Genomic DNA, 16,965 nt, shown 5'->3' with positions numbered 1-16,965 from the left:
TTTTATACAGCGAGGTTAAATTAGTGGCGTTAACTTTGACAGCCCTAATTTTTAACTTAAACGTTAACTACTATTATTTATATATTTCATCACAATGTTGCAATGTTGCACAGCTCTGTATACACATTCCTTTAGTAGATCTTTACTTATCATATGTAGATTTTTGCTTTTATTTCACACTTGCTTTGGCAATGTAAATGTATGTTTTCCCATTCCAGTAAAGCCCTTTTGAATTGAATTGAATTAAATTGAAAATGTAATAAAATAAGGAACATTTACTTTAACAAGTTACATTTTGTAATTTCCGATTTCAAAGAGCTTAATGACCTCTGCAAATTAAAAAATACTCTTAGGAGAAGGAGACGAGGCATATGCAGCTGCCCAATATGTACCCTCATACCACAGCCTGAGGGACAGTGAATGACAAATTGCATATTGATGCTTTGGCAACATTGCTCTTGAAACTTTCATGCCAATAAAGCCACTTTGAATTGAATTGAATTAAATTATTAATTTGCAAATTGTGTTAAGTGGTTGGGGGCAGTAGATGGCTCGCAATCATAGATCCGGACTCTACAGCTCCGGAAGCAGAGCTACCTGGAGAGAAGAGAGAAAGTGCAAAACTACGGCAGAGAAAAGATGTCAAGCAATTTCATTGTTTTGACATTCGAACATGATTGGCAGGAACGAGAAAAGAATGTTCACATTTTACTTTTATTCATATGAATACTAGTCGATGTCTTTCCCTCGCTGGCTGTCATTCTCAATCGTTCATCAGCAGTTGAATCCAGCTGCTAACAAAAGAAAGACTTTTTATTTCAAAGGCTTTCCTATTCCCTGTGTGCTGATGAGAGCACGTCTTGAATATGAATCTGTGACCTCCTGTACATACTATACTATACATGCACTCACTGGTTCACCTCCCTCCGCGGATTCAATCAAATGCATTTTCATCATGTTTCATCTCTAAAGCCTTTCCATCTCAGAGGACTCTGCTTGGACCTTGCTTTCATATTGGAGATATATGTGTAACACAATACTGATCTTGCTACTCAAAATTGTAAAAAAAAGTATGGACATGACTCAGTATGTGAGTTGGTTATAAACAGGGAAACGGGTAATGTGATTTTAAAAGCTGATAATTTCATGTCAAGCACACATGGTTATGCAGATTAATGGTTTCACAGAGCTGCTGTGCTGTTTGGTTCTACAAAGGTCGCTGTGAGCTCTTCTTGGATTTTCAGTAGTTTTGCTCTCCCACTGATTCTTTCTTTCACGGCTCCTGTGGAGGCCATTGACATTTGTACAGTGCTTCAGTTTGCTCAGTGGACCAGAACAGAAAAGATGAATAGCAGGCACCGTAGCTATTTATAATCAGAAGAATTTACTGGCATATTTGATTGCAAAAAAAAAGCCCATCAATCAATAGCATTTATATATTTTAACCTTTAGATGAAAGATACAATTAGTTTTGATGTTCTTCTTAAATTAGTCACCAAAATTGTGTTCATTCATATTAAGGGTGGCCTTCAAGTCATGTAAAAATGTGAACGTCTCTCTCTAGAGCCAGAGTTTAGTTTGTTTTTACTGTAGAAACATGGCGGAGCAACACAACGGACTCTGTGAAGAGGACCCGCTCCCTATGTAGATATGAAGGGCTCATTCTAAGATAACAAAATTAACAAAATCAACATCCTGTGGTTACATTTCTGATGAGTGGGCTCCCCATTTAGATCATATATTGTGTCTTTAAAGGTGCCAAATTTGAAATACAGAGCATATCTACGATGAGGGATTGCCTATTACTATTATTTTACTATTATTATTACAAATATAAGAAGCGTTTTCAGTCCGAAATGGCGGCAGCGGCTGTTGTAAAAAAAACACAGGAGTTTTGTCTCTTTGCCTCTATACTCTTTGTTAAAAGCGCAAAAGAATTAGACGTCATAGCTGTGGTATCTCACGGCTATGAACCAATCAGATTGTTTGATTTGAGCTACTTGTTTTATAAACAGAAATATACTGTTACTGTGCATGCCTTGCTTGGAGACTTCAATAAAAAGAGTCTTATTTCACCAATGTAATGTAGATGAAAATCAAAAGAGTGCATGAAGACTTGTTTTTACTGTATAAACGGTATAAACTGGCAGAAGGAAGTAGCTATCATAGAAAAGCTCTTCAGCAAACTAGTGCTTTGCCTCTGATAAATTGATACTCAAACATGACAGACACCCAGAGAGTGAAGCTGCTCTGCTGCTTTACAACTGAGTGCCTGAGATGAGAGGGAGCTGATTCAGGCGGAGCGCAGTAAGCCCTCCCAGCGAGGAGTTTGTGTTGTAAGGATGTTGGTGAACACTCAAAATGTTCATTCTCATAGTCGTTTGAATCATCCAATGTGTAAAAAAAAGTTTATATTCTAACACTTGCTATGTTTTCAATTTTACCATTGTTATCCAAAACTCTGTCACCCAGCATGCTGTAACAAGTTGGTTGGAGGAAAGATTGGAGGAAAAGAACTATTAACATGCCATGTGTAACACTGGTTGGCACAGAGCAACCCACAAGCATGAATCAAGAGCAAATTCCAGTACCTTAAAACAGAAAGAGGTCAAAACCAAACAAAGAAGGTAAAGGTAAAGGTAAATACACACATTTAAAAATAAATATAAAATAAATGTAAAAAAAATAATAAATTAAATTTTTTTTTATTTTTTTTAAAAATACATAAATAAATAAAGGGGGAAATTAAATAGAGAAATGGAATTAATACAAAGATAAATGAATAAATTAAAACAGAAATCAATTTACATCACCTTTTATCAATTAATTAATTAATTAATGGCTACATTTACTTTTAATATTATTTTTATTACATTTATTTATTTATTTATTCATTTAGTCATCTATTTATCTATACATTTATTTTTTTTATTTTGGCAGGTTCTGTCCTCAATAGAATGACTGAATTAATGGATCGATTGGTGTAGATTTGTGACACCATGACCTGCTCATCTAATACCTTTAGAGTGATGAAATAATCTTTGTTGATCAAACATACATAATTGAACATTTTTTACAACAGATGTACTCAAATACATGATTCAGATTGTGGCAATTACATGATTCAGATTCCTTTGTTGATTTCCTTTTATCACTATAGGAACTGTGTCGCATTGAAAAGGTGTTGCAACACTTACTGACACATCTTTACAAAACAAGGTTCTCGCTCTCAAAATAGTTCACATAGCCGTCATAGCTGTTTCGTCTTGCAAGATGTACAAATGATTGCACAGCACAATCTATGGAATCTTACCAGAGCACATTGTTTGCACAAATATAGTATACGTAAAGTGTGTAAACCCATTATTTTTTTATTTTGTATAAAACCATCTTTTTATAGTGCTATGTCAGAAACAACAATAATATCAAATTTATCAAAGACATTTATGAAGGTATGCAAGAGCCAGTCTGTTCAAGGACATAAAAACAGGCAGCTGAATCATAAAGTTCAATCTGGAAGGGACCTTGAGGGAAGAAGATGAGGTTTACTGAACAAGAGAAAAGAGAGGTTACAAGAGTTATCCTCGACTTCACAAACAAACAACAACTGTGTGGTTGTAGTACTGTCAGGGTTTCTGTGGCTGGACCCAAATGCAGATACAGAACAACAGGTAGGTGTAAAGGTATTTTATTAAAGGAATTTTTGATATTTTAGGCTGGTGTTGGCGGTGGTGAAGGGAAAGGGGGTTTCCGGGGATGTGAGCTGGCGGGTAGGAAGAGAGCTGGCAGGCGGGCTGGATGAGCTGAAGCAGCAGGAAGGTTTTTTGGAGGGTGGAGAGCAGCAGTTAGTTGAGGCGAGCAGGCAGGCAGATAGATAAACAGGAAACAAACTGGCAAAATCACTAGCAGGAGCTGGCAGCGTGGCACATTGACGAATGCCAACAATCTAGCGGAGACTGGCCGTTGGAGCAGAGTTCATGAAGTGAAGAGGAGCTTGCTTAATTGGTTGGCAGGTTTGCTGATTGCAGATTAGGTCCAGGTGAGTCAGGAAAAAGAGAGAGAGGACAAGAGGGGAGAGGTGAACAAGCAAACAGACAGAGCCAAAACCAAAACACTACAAGCACACGTCACTCATATAAAACGATGGCCGCTCCTCATTTGCATAAAGTTGAAGTCTAGGCGCGACTCGCCGCCTCTGGAAACTCCCTAGAAACTTTTAAACAAACCTATGTCGATCCAAAATAAAGACAGATTTAGCAACTGCATGGCTTATTTCTCTCATAAAATGTTTTCAGAAACACATTTCGGTGAACTATTTTCGTGATATAAGAGAAGAACTTTTCCGAGGCGGCATTTTGGTTCCGGTTTGAAACCTTGGAGCAGCCGCCCACGAGGGAAAGCATTTGTCCAATCAGGTGCCTGGTGGCAGCCCATCAAGCGTCCAATGCTGAGAAGCGAGGCGATCTATTTGACTCTAAATGAGACCATAATTTACTAAATGAACATCATGCTGTATTGAAGAAGACTTGAAACTAGCAATTGAGACCATAAACTCATGTTTACAATGTTTACTGAGGTAATAAATCAAGAGAGTAGTTGGCTCATTTTCTCATAGACTTCTATACAATCAGACATCTTTTTTGCAACCAGAGGAGTCGCCCCCTGGTGGCTGTTAGAAAGAATGCAAGTTTAAGACACTTCAGCATTGGCTTCACTTCTGAGACCCTGCAGGTTGCCCACTGTGTAAACCAAACAGTTTTATTTGCCTAAAATATGAAAGTTGAAATTGTCCAATATTTTTGTAGATTGCTGGGTAGGGGTTTTGTGCTAAACAGGCAGAACCAGAGAGAATCAAATTAGATTTGACACTGAACCCTGCTGGATACTGGAAGAGCTCTTATAAAATGTCATCTCCTGTGTGTAGTTTAATTAAAATATGAATAAATACCCGCAGCTTTCCTCGTTGACTTTAACTTGCATGACTCCAAAATGTTCCTTGTGAGTGCAGAAGTGAAACCATAGTGGGTAAACCTATTAAAGCCGGAGTAATGACCAAAGCCGGAGTAAAATTGTGCCATAATTGCCGATGAGATTATGAGAATGCTTTATGGAATTATTTTCTGATGCTGTCTCCTTTTTTTCAGAAATAGCATATCATCTTATTAGTTTTCAATTTGAGAACCCAGATTAGCGTAACCAAAGTAACTCAAGTCTCACTCTGGAATTTGTGAAAATACATTTTTCGTTATGTTTTTTTTTTTTTTATGAGAATATGAAAAACAATATTTTACCTGCAATTACCCCCAATATAGTTCAATCAATCATGTTGCGACGGCGTGAAGGGAGATAAATGAGGGTTGTCTGTATGCATGAGAGAGGAACGCCATAAACATTTTCATGCATTGTGTTCTGAATGTAAAGGCCTCATGCACTTGAATGTAATTTGCAAGCTTTGTTGGAGGCTATATGCTTTTAGACAGAGCGATTATGGTCTTCTGTAGAATAATAGAACACAAATTGCGTAGAAATAGCCTTTTTATTTTCCTGTATAACATCTCGTCTGTCATTCTTACAACTGTTAAAGACATTTTATTCTAATCCATCGTACCTTCTCGTACAGAAGACTGAGGGGTACTTTAATATTTTATTTTACTTAATACTCATAATTCACTATATTTCAGAGGAAATTATGGTACTTTTTTAACACCATTTATTCAACAAAAATAGTTGTCAAATAAGTATTAATAATAGGAATAATTTGACAGTAATTCCAAAGAAATTCCAAATAAGTTACTTACTAATTATCACCTAATTACCATGAAATTTGCGGACCTGTAAAATGAAGTGTTACCGCTGAATGGAGTCATTTTACAACAAGTCATACTCACCGAATATTTAACTAAAAATACAATGATGCTGTTGAAATTATTGAAATGAATGCAGGCCAGTGCCCCTCACTGTTTCCATGACTGCAAAAAGCGTCCGGTCTGACATGTCCTGGACGCTGTCATGTTGTTGTGTAAGACAGTTCCAGTGTTTACATCCCAACACTCAACATCAATACGATCAGCAGCTAACTGTCACTTTCAATGAACATGCCGAGTGCTGGACTAGACCTGAACCTCTTACTATAGTAACGATGAAGACTGTGACACTCACTCACCAGAAGAGCTAGTTTAAGTTTTGAGTTGTACAGTACATGCGCTACACTGGGAATACTTTATTCTGTAGAAATCAATATTTAATCGGCACAGTACAAAGGCAAACTGAGCACTATGACACCTCTCCCTATGGAGGTGAAGGAGAGAAGAGTTCAGCTCTTAATGGGATATCGCTGCATGGCCTGTATGCCTCTTCTCTTATACGATTTTGCTTGCGTTGCTTCTTTGTATGTGTCCTGATATGTGGAATTGTTTTTATGTGGAAGAGATCTTGTATCTCAATGGGACCTTCTTGGTTATAAAGAATAAATAAATAAAAGTAAAATTAAATTAAAATTGTATACTGGACACGCTCAAAGGCAGAAGAGAGATTTTGTATCTCAACGGGACCTTCATGGCCAAATAAAGGATGAATAAATACAATTTAAATAAATTAAAAATATTATAATGGAAATGCTCACGGGCAGAAGAGATTTTGAAAGCAGGCATAAATGTTTAACGCTGAGGGTAGCTGTGACCCAACTGCATAAGAGCTCTAACTATGTTTACGATTCGTCTACAATAGGAGGGGGGGAGTAAGTATGCTTAAAAGTGCTGTTGTGGATGAACATTGTTGTCCCAAAATAACTGAACAAAAAGTTTCAAAATAGCAGATAGTGGTGAGACAGACGTAGTGGCTGCTCAGAAAACAAAAAAAAGATTAAGTTGCCATTAGCAACACAGCTCTGAGGTCACAGGTCAGCTCACACCACACATCTAATACCCTGTAACTGTCAGCAAAAGATGCTATAAAATAGTTTTTTTTAAATACTGCAAAAACAATGCAGTATATGTTGTGTGTTTAATCAAATTACCACAAACTAACTGGTTGGTAAAACATAATTCAGCTGCCTGGCCTTCCGCAGCTGTCTGCTGCGTGTACACTGTATCTGATGGGTTCATGGAGGCGACAGGATGCTCACACAAAGCCGAGCAGCGGCGGGTCAACGAGGGGCCAACTGTTCATTTTCTCTTGGAAAGTGGTTCTGCTATCAACTGCCTGCGTGCTTTCAGACATAAATAACACCTTAACTAAAGAATATATATGTGCTTTTCATTCATATTATTATTATTATTTTATCATACTGTCACTTTCAATGTATTTACTACATAGCCGTGGATAACAGTAATTATAGATTTCAGAGTTTACACATCCACAGATAACAAACATCTTATCTTGTCAATGTGTTCCTGCACCAGAATATCTTCTGATAAACAAACTGGTGGAGAATAACTCAAAATGTACTCTTTCATACCCGCACACACATCTGTAAGAACCTCACTGACACAATCACAAGTAAAGTTATCGTGGAGCGAGTTTCTCCTGTGTGCTACATGTGACAGCTGTTTCAGTATAAAGAGTGGAAGTTGCATCAGTATATTATAGTATAAGAAAATTGATAAATCTGTATGAGTTTCAATGTAGTTTTCACCAAAAGTGTTTTTGTTTTTTTTGCAAGACCAATACCCTGAAGAAGACTGTCAAGTCGAAACTTGGTAAATTATGACATAATTTTTTTTGCATCATGGCTGTGCGACTATCTTCCTTCACACCTGTCAACACATTCCCAACTCATCAAATACTGCATCAGAGACCGACGCACGGGGCACACCGCCTACGTTACTTTTGGACAGATCAGGGACAGCGTGTCAACACACCCTTGTTACATGCGTAGTTTCCTGTCAGCACCTCTCCAACACCGGTGTGCACTCCTCCTCTCTCTCATCGTGGGTTTTTTGCAAGTCTCATTAGCTTTTGAACCCATAACTCAAATATTCAAGACCGGAACTGAAACTTAATATTTAACTCCTGCATGTGTGATAAAATAATATTACAGACTGCATTTACTCTGCTACTACTGTAAGATAGCTGCAGAAACACCTGAGACAGATATGCTATAAATACTTGTATCATCTTATTAGAATCAGGCTGTCAAAGAACTTCATTTAAACACTATAAAAACCCCAATTAACATCCCTCATCATGATTTTTCCCACGTAAAATGATTTTTCGCTTTGAGGGAAATTGAGGTTAAGTCAAATAATAGATCCACGGTTAAGAATGAATATCAAAGAAACACTCCAAAAACTCAGTGAGAATTAAAATTGTGACTTTGCAGGTATTGAGACAATTTACATGCCAGACATGCGAGAGGAGGATGAGGACGTCGCTCGCTCAAAAAGCTCTTATCTCATTCCAAGGAGATGGGTGTTTGTCTGGAGACTGAAGGGGATTTTCATTCAACGTGGTGTCTTTTGATTTTTCGTTAGACTGTAATATTTTAAGGAAATTGTGTTTTTGAGTTTTCTATTTTATGCAAGCAGCTTTGATGTATTGTACATCAGATTTCATCAGCCGAGTCAGACGTTAACTGGGTTTTCTTGGAAAACATCTTTATAACAATGTTGCCAGGCACTTCTACAGGCGACTCGGTCTGTCTGCAGCAGTGTCTGCTACATCCTCAGATCTCAGCATCAGTTCTCAGAAATCTGATGAAAGGTATCATTTCTGAGACCACCAACAGACTTCAGGCCACACGACAAACAACTTGGACATCAGACCTCCGCTACCTCCTTTCATGCCCTAAAAATGAACACCATAATGCTGGTTGTCACTCTTTTTATTCTAGTTTAAAGTTTCCAGTAATGTAAAAATCCCTTCAGATTTGCAATCACATACATGATTGCAATTCAGCACCATTTTCCGAGGGGCCAAAGGGACTGATTGGGGCACCGAACTCTTTAAGGAAGTATTTTAAAGTCACAAGATAAATTGCTGTGAAAGGTGACATAAAGGATTCTGTATATAGATGAATAATGGATGGCAGTCACCTTTCCTTTTTTAATCATTAATGTTATTATCCCTATCATGACAGCCATGACTAATAGCATCACGTACATCATTGCCTTCAACAACGTTCCCCTCTGAGCTGATTATCATCATCCTGCTGTCATTTTCTGCTTCATGTCATCTGCCTGATTTTAGGATATGATGATGATACATCAGTATGACACGTGCCACATTACATTCTGATTATATTTCAAGATATAGACTTTTTCCATACTTTTTCTCATACTTCTCCATGCAAGTACTGTATCTCATGATCTCGTAGGCAGCCATGACTTGAGTTATAGTGAAGCCAAGTTTACTCTTCAATGTATAGGCTACCTTCAAACCATATGTAGGCTTAAACTTACATGCCATGAAGACTACCTAAGTAGTTTTATTGCCTAAACCTAACCAAGTCAATCTTTTCATAAACCTAAAAAGGTAGTTTTCTCGTCTAAACCTAAACAAGTTGATCTTTCCCTAAACCTTAACTAAGTAGTTTTCTTGTCTAAACCTAAACAAGTCAATCTTTTCCTAAACTTAACCAAGTTGTTTCCTGTGAAGACGGAAGTTTATTTTGAAAAGACTGGAGCAGAAATTGACGCTGGGCATTTGTAGGAAAACACACGAAAAATTAGGAATAACATTTCGTAAGATATCATGTGTACGAGAATACGCTGATCTACTACACAAACCAAATACAAAGAAAGCTCACAATGGAAAAGGCAGAGCTGAACTATTTGAAAGGCTTATAAATGAACGGCTGAGTAAAGGGATTACGATCACTGGCAAACAGATAAAACAGTCTGAGAGGCAGTGAGTGAAAACACCGGCACAACAAAAGTTATAGAGAACGCCAGGGTTTATGTAAGGTGATGGAGGATTTGTGAGAATACTTACATGAACCCTGGGGAGCTTTACTGTTGGAATTAGGAGTTGTATGAGCCAGAGAGTCTGGATGAAGGAGACGTCTCCATCAGATGACCAAACAGGCTCAAACTGCTCTCTTTGCTGAAGGGGCTTTGGCAGGGATGTCGGTACATCAGCTGTGTGGACCGATTTGGAAATCTGAGGATATGAAAAGCTAAAAAAAAAACATGGCATGACTAAACATAAGGAGGGTCTTTGTCAGAAAATTAAATCTCTTTTAGTCCACATAAGTCAAAATGTCTCAGTGTCTGTTGCTGCACATGGTGGAAGGTCAAGGCCAATCACAGCGTGTGTGGTGAGTTTTTTAATGAGCCCAAGCTACGTGTTTGGATTCAGCTATGCTTTCATTAAACTCTGAATTATACTGCCCACAATACAACTTGATAGTTTATTAAACCCTCCCTGCCCCTTTTTATTTTACCTTCTTTTTCCCAAATTTCTTGCACATTTTCTATCTGTTCTTTCTCCCTCATTACATTTGTATTTCACTCTTTTCTCTGTGTTTCTTTAATTAAGTTTGATATCAGATAAATTCTTAGTAAGAGGTCTTGACTTCCATCTATATTCCCTCTCTCTCCTTATCGTTTTTCTCTCTTCCCCGCTCCTTTTTAATATCTCATTGCTGCCCTGTAATCTCAAGAGAAAATGAGATTAAATCCTATAGAGAGTCTAAATCCCACCCCATCCGGTGGACCTCATGGGACAGCGTATTTGACGCCTCGGGAATGAGAACGAGCTGGCTGCTCAGGGCACACGCCTTCCGATTACAAATCTTCCAACAGAGTCTAAGCACCAAAGACTTTCTGTCATTACTTCATCATCTGTTATAATAAACAATTATCTTTTCCTTCATTCACTTGTCTCTGCTAAATAATGCAACACCTCCGTCCTGCCATGCTGTCCGTTCTCCCTCATTCCTTATTACTATGATCGCACTCCTGTCTGTCTTTCTCTCATTCTCTTCTTTTGTCCCTCTGCCCACATCGTCACCAGCGCCATCATCCTCACATGACTTTATTTCATCATTTTGTCTTCCGCTCCCTTTGATTTATTCATTTATCACTCCCCCTTTGTATTCCTCTCTCGCTCTTATTCCCTGCGTGATTTTCTCACCTCTCTACTTCCTATTTTTCAGAAAATCACTACAATCTGGCAATCACTTAAAGTCACACGTTACATCTTCCATTTGCAATTACACAGATTTTTGTAATGATTTTTTTGAAGCTGCTATTAAAGGGGCTCTATGTAAGAATCAGAGATTGCTTGTTAACAGTGACGTCAACGACAGTCAGCGTCCTGTTGCTCGCGCTTGTGCTCGCACTACGTAGACGCGAGCGAGCATCGGTCAAAACAGTGAGACGACACACAAAAGTGAACGTGATTGATAGGCATCATGTTGATTAACGTTAACAACATTGGCCATCTAAACATGCTTGGCAGTAATGTTCGCTTACCAAACGAAGGTCCCTCTGTGAATCGAAGGCCCGGTCGATGTTGATCCTAGTTTTCCCCCGTCGGTCACATTCCTGTTTTGCAAGACGGGCGTCACTAGATACAGTATAACTTTGTTTTGTTTGTGTTGGAGTCTGGGTTGTTGTTGGGGCTGGTCGTTTGTTGGCGTTAGCGGACTCCATTTCTAACCGAACTTTAGCTATCGTTGCACACTGGTACGTGTCCACAGGGGCGTTATTTATCACCAGGGATTGCCTCGCTTCCCAGCATTGGACACTTGATGGGCTGCCACTAGATACAAGGCACTTGGCCTCAAACCGGAACCAATATGGTGGCTCGTTTGGAAACTTTCTTCTCTTATATCACGAAAATAGTTCACCGAAATGTGTTTCTGAAAACATTTTATGTAAGAAATAAGCCACACAGTTGCTGAATCTGTCTTCATTTTAGATCGACAATGTTTAGTTTAAAAGTTTCTCGGGAGTTTCCAGAGGCGGCGAGTCACGCCGGACGCACTTGATTTGCATAAAGTAGCCTAGAGGAGAGGGCGACATGATGGTCCGTTTCTCGAATCGTGCCGCCACGCTACCAGAATGCATTGCACGGCTGCTTACATAGACAATGAATGGGTGGCGTGGAAAGGACGGAGCCTGTGGACACGTACCATTAGCCCTGTAGCGGAGCTGGAGAGAGTAAAGACACTCGCGAGCGCACATGAGGTCACATCCATTGGATTCTCCCAGAAAAACGGCCCAGGTTTTTCACATTAAAAGCAGTCTACAGGCTGATAGAGGAAACTCAGAAAGTCGTGGAAGGTTTCTTTTTTTAGGGTACAACCTGTTCACACATTGGCAATCAAAAAAACAATCAAAAAACAATCAAAAAACAATTAAAAAACGTTTATACATGTAAAAACTTACATACAGTCCCTTTAATGTGGAAAAAAACAGTGGAACAAACAGTAGGCTGGGAAATATTCCACATCTTCAACAACTTCTCTTAATTTATCTGATCTAAGATGCACAAACACTTTAGCATAAATGATGAACCCACTGTTGAGCTGCATGAATGTTGTGTCACAGCTCCCTTGAAATGATATTAAAAAGAAAGGCAGACTGGCAATAAATGCGCATACAGCTGTACTTGTACAATAAACCGAGACAAATCGTATACTGACCAGACCCCTTGCAGCTACATTATGGGATAGACGTCATTGTCACAGCACAAGGTCTGAAATAAGTATGATTATGAATAAACCTGGACAATCTGGCATGCTATTATCAAATCAAATCAAATCAAATCAATTTATTTTTGTATAGCGTCAAATCACAACAGAAGTTATCTCAAGACGCTTTATATGTAGAGCAGGTCTATGACCGTACACCATAGTTTTGAGACCCAACAGGATCCACCAAGCGCACTGTGGCCAGGAAAAACTCCCCGATTACTGGGAAGAAACCTGGAGCAGAACCGGGCGCAGGGCGGGCGGCCATCTGCCGAGACCGGCTGGGGGGACAGATAGATAGAGTGAGAGAGAGAGAGAGAGAGAGATAGAGAGAGAGAGATATAGAAGCAGCCACAATAGCAGTCTAGCAGCTGTAATAACTAATACAAGTAGGGCTGATAACACAAAACCAATAGTGGTGGATGGAAAGAGTGATAATACAACTATCGGAAAGCCAGCACTGTCCAGCATCTCTCCTCAGTACGTCCATGTGTATTGGTGTGGGACGTCCCTGCGATCGATGCCCGTGCATTGGTTCCTGCAGCATCAGCATGCTTGCTGGGAGCTCTTGATGTCTTTGGCAGTGATTGAGAAGTGTTATTCTCCAGGCTGCCACATTGTCATTAGGTGTTGGAAATCCCTCGTTAGCATTGGTAGTCCCTCGTACAGACGTAGTTAATTAGGGATGGTAGCAGTTGGTGTCAAGCAGGCACCGACGCGGCAGCAGATGCAGCCACAATACCGGAGACCACCAAGATCCAGGTGAAACCCTGCTCCAAGTGTACCCATGCTCCAGGTATAACCTCGCTCCCTGGTGTGATCCCGCTCCAGGTATGACCTCACTCCAGGTGTGACCCCGCTCCACGGTTAGCTGCGAGACAAGGAGGCACAAGGACTCCCGGGAAGGAATGAAGTTAGTAACAACATGGACATGGGACATGAGTATATACAGAAGGAGAGGGGAGCTCAGTGTGTCATAGGAAGTTCCTTATGACAGTGTGTCATAGGAAGTCCCCCGGCAGTCTATGCCTATAGCAGCTTAAGTATAAGCGTTATCAAAGAGGAAAGTCTTTAGCCTACTCTTAAATGTAGAGACGGTGTCTGCCTCCCGGACTGAAACTGGGAGCTGGTTCCAGAGAAGAGGAGCTTGATAGCTGAAGGCTCTGGCTCCCATTCTACGTTTGGAGACTCTAGGAACCTCAAGTAACCCTGCATTCTGTGAGCGCAGTGCTCTAGTGGGGTAGTAGGGTACTATGAGCTCTTTAAGATATGATGGGGCCTGACCGTTTAGCGCTTTGTAGGTGAGGAGGACGATTTTAAAATCTATTCTGGATTTTACAGGCAGCCAGTGTAGAGAAGCTAATACAGGCGTAATATGATCTCTTTTTCTAGTTCTAGTCAGAACACGTGCTGCAGCATTCTGGATCAACTGGAGAGTCTTAAGAGACTTATTGGAGCAGCCTGATAATAGGGAATTGCAGTAATCGAGTCTAGAGGTAACAAATGCATGGACTAATTTTTCTGCATCATTTTGACACAGGATGTGCCTGATCTTCGCAATGTTACGTAGATGAAAGAAGGCAGTCCGTGAGGTTTGTTTAATGTGAGAGTTAAAGGACATATCCTGGTCGAAGACAACTCCCAGATTCCTTACGGTGGTGCTGGAGGCCAGGGCAATGCCATCTAAAGTAACTATATCATTAGATAATTTGTTTCGGAGGTGCTCAGGGCCTAGTACAATAACTTCAGTTTTGTCTGAGTTTAACATCAGGAAATTGCAGGTCATCCAGGTTTTTATGTCCTTAAGGCATGCTTGAAGTTTAGTTAACTGGTTTGTTTCGTCTGGCTTGATTGATAGATATAATTGAGTATCATCTGCATAACAATGAAAGTTTATGGAGTGTTTTCTAATAACATTGCCTAAGGGAATTATAATAAAGAGATGAGAACAGGAGGTGTCTGAGACTGAATATAACACGCAAGGTGTGTTTCATGTGTTAAATGAATATACTCCACAAGCATAACTTTGAGAAGCATGTAATTGAATGTGAGATTGCGAGAGCATTGACGTGATCGTAGGCGACATGAGCTTTTCCTGTTAAAACCCACTGATTTCACATAACATACTGTAACAGTGATGTGATGTGTAGTCACAGCTGAGTAACCAACTCCATTCATTTAAACACTTCGTAGCTCTGAGCTCTGTCAAGTCAAGCCAGTTTTATTTGTATAGCCCAATATCACAAATCACAAATTTGCCTCAGGGGGCTTCACAATCTGTACAGGATACAACACCCTCTTTTACAGTACGACCCTCTCATTGGATAAGGCAAAAAAAAACTTTAAACAGAGAGACAGAGGGTTATTGAGAGGCAGTAGCTTAAAGTTAATATTATTCTCATCAGCAGGACTATAGGCTTAAATTATACATTGAGACTGAGATCGACCCACCAGCTAACTAATTGAAAGTTAGGGCAAATAGATGGGTTTTGAGTTTGCATTTAAAGGCCTCCGCAGAATCAGACTGTCTGATGTCTATAGGGAGGTTATTCCAGAGGAAAGTGGCTCGATAAGAAGAGGCCTGATGACTTCTTTCTCACTCTGGCACAGACACGAGCCCTGTATTCTGAGAGCAGAGAGTCCTGATTGGAGTATAAGGTTTAAGTAGATCAGACAAGTAAGAAAGAGCGTGCCTATTTACAATTGTATAGGTCATCAGAAGCACTTCAAAGTCTGATCTGAAATGGATCGGGAGCCAGTGCAATGAAGCTAAAACTGGTGTAAAAAAAAAACTGTGTGGCCTAAAATCATGTTTCTTTTCTCCTTCAACAAACATCTGTGTGTTCTGTCAAAATGTATTTAGTATGCGTCTTATTTCTAAATAGTTGTTTTTTTCCCCTACTGCTTATTTCCATTTAAATGAGCTGTTTCTATCAAAGTTATTGCAGAAGACCTGCTGAATGTGTTTTGTTTTCAACACGCAAAACGATTGCAATCATTGAAATTGTTTTTCAGACAGTTGACAGTATTAAATAGGCCTTGGTGTGCTTTCAGGTAATCTTTGGCACATTTCTTATGTTTATGTTTCTTCTCTTATGGTTTGATCTAAAGTTTGTTTTTATGAGAGAGGACAAGTAATCAGCAAAGTGCTGACCTCCAGTGGTAAAACCCTCGAATAGCACTCAGTGATAGAACAGAAACTTTAAGGTAGAGGCAAAATGTGGACATTTTTGTCTCCAATTTAACAGTTTGGATCCTCTGCTGTGTCTGCTTTCTCTCTCCAGGGCTGCATACCTGATGAGTGTAATGAGCACCATAGGACACACCTGGGCGCGGTGTGCTCCATGCTTAAAAGCCAGAGCATGCAGCAACTTTTTACACACTTTTTGGTTAATAAATCACTGTATTTGTTCAGTATACCCATGTGTCTCCCGTTTTTGTCACAATTCAAGAGCTGGGCCATGACGAACATTACCAACTCTGCCTGCTGAGGTCCTGAGAAAAAAAAAAAGTGGAAATATGCACTACTCCAAGTTACCTGGAACGGGACAAAGGCCAAAAAAAGAATTGGACGAGCCCCCATTTATCACAGCCCAGCTCTAGAATTGCAACAAAAACGGGAGACACACGGGTATACTGAACAAATAAAGTGATTTATTAACCCCAAAGTATCTAAAAAAGTAAGTCAAAAGAATGTATGGGAGGAATCTGTAGAGTCAGTAGTGTAGGGAGTGGATGTTGTGCTGTAAAACCAAGGCACAGATGTATGGTGTGAGATGAGATCTGCTGGCTCAGACTGCTGCATGCTCTGTCTTTTCAGCATGGAGCACACGGGGCCTAGGTGTGTCCCATGCTGCTGATTATTACACTCATCAGGCCTGCAGCCCTGGAGAGAGAAAGCAGAGGATCCAAACACAGAACGGGCGTCACACCATAAACACCTTTTGATGGACAATCTGCAGATTTTTAAAGGACTGAAGGTTTTGCTCTGCTGGCCTGCAGCTGCTTCAGTGATGCTGCCTTGCCCACATTAGTGCTGATTATACTAATGTGTAGGGATGCTAGGATATCAATAACGGATATCGGGTCGATACTGACTCAAATAGCTGGATCGGGTATTGGTGACAATGGGGCCAATACCCAATGCCAAGGTATCGTTATCGGGACTGAAAAAGTCAGATCCCTACTAATGTGGCAACTGTTCGGATCAAGTAAAGGTTAACCATGTTAACTGATTTACATGAAATATTAAGCTCTGAAGGTGGTTTCCCTTGATTGACCACTGGAGAGTGGAAATTATATCCATCTTTTTAATAACCCTGAACACC

The sequence above is a fragment of the Sebastes fasciatus genome, chromosome 14 (assembly GCF_043250625.1).
Source record: "Sebastes fasciatus isolate fSebFas1 chromosome 14, fSebFas1.pri, whole genome shotgun sequence".
Classification (NCBI taxonomy): Eukaryota; Metazoa; Chordata; class Actinopteri; order Perciformes; family Sebastidae; genus Sebastes; species Sebastes fasciatus.
Note: the sequence above shows the minus strand (reverse complement) of the source record.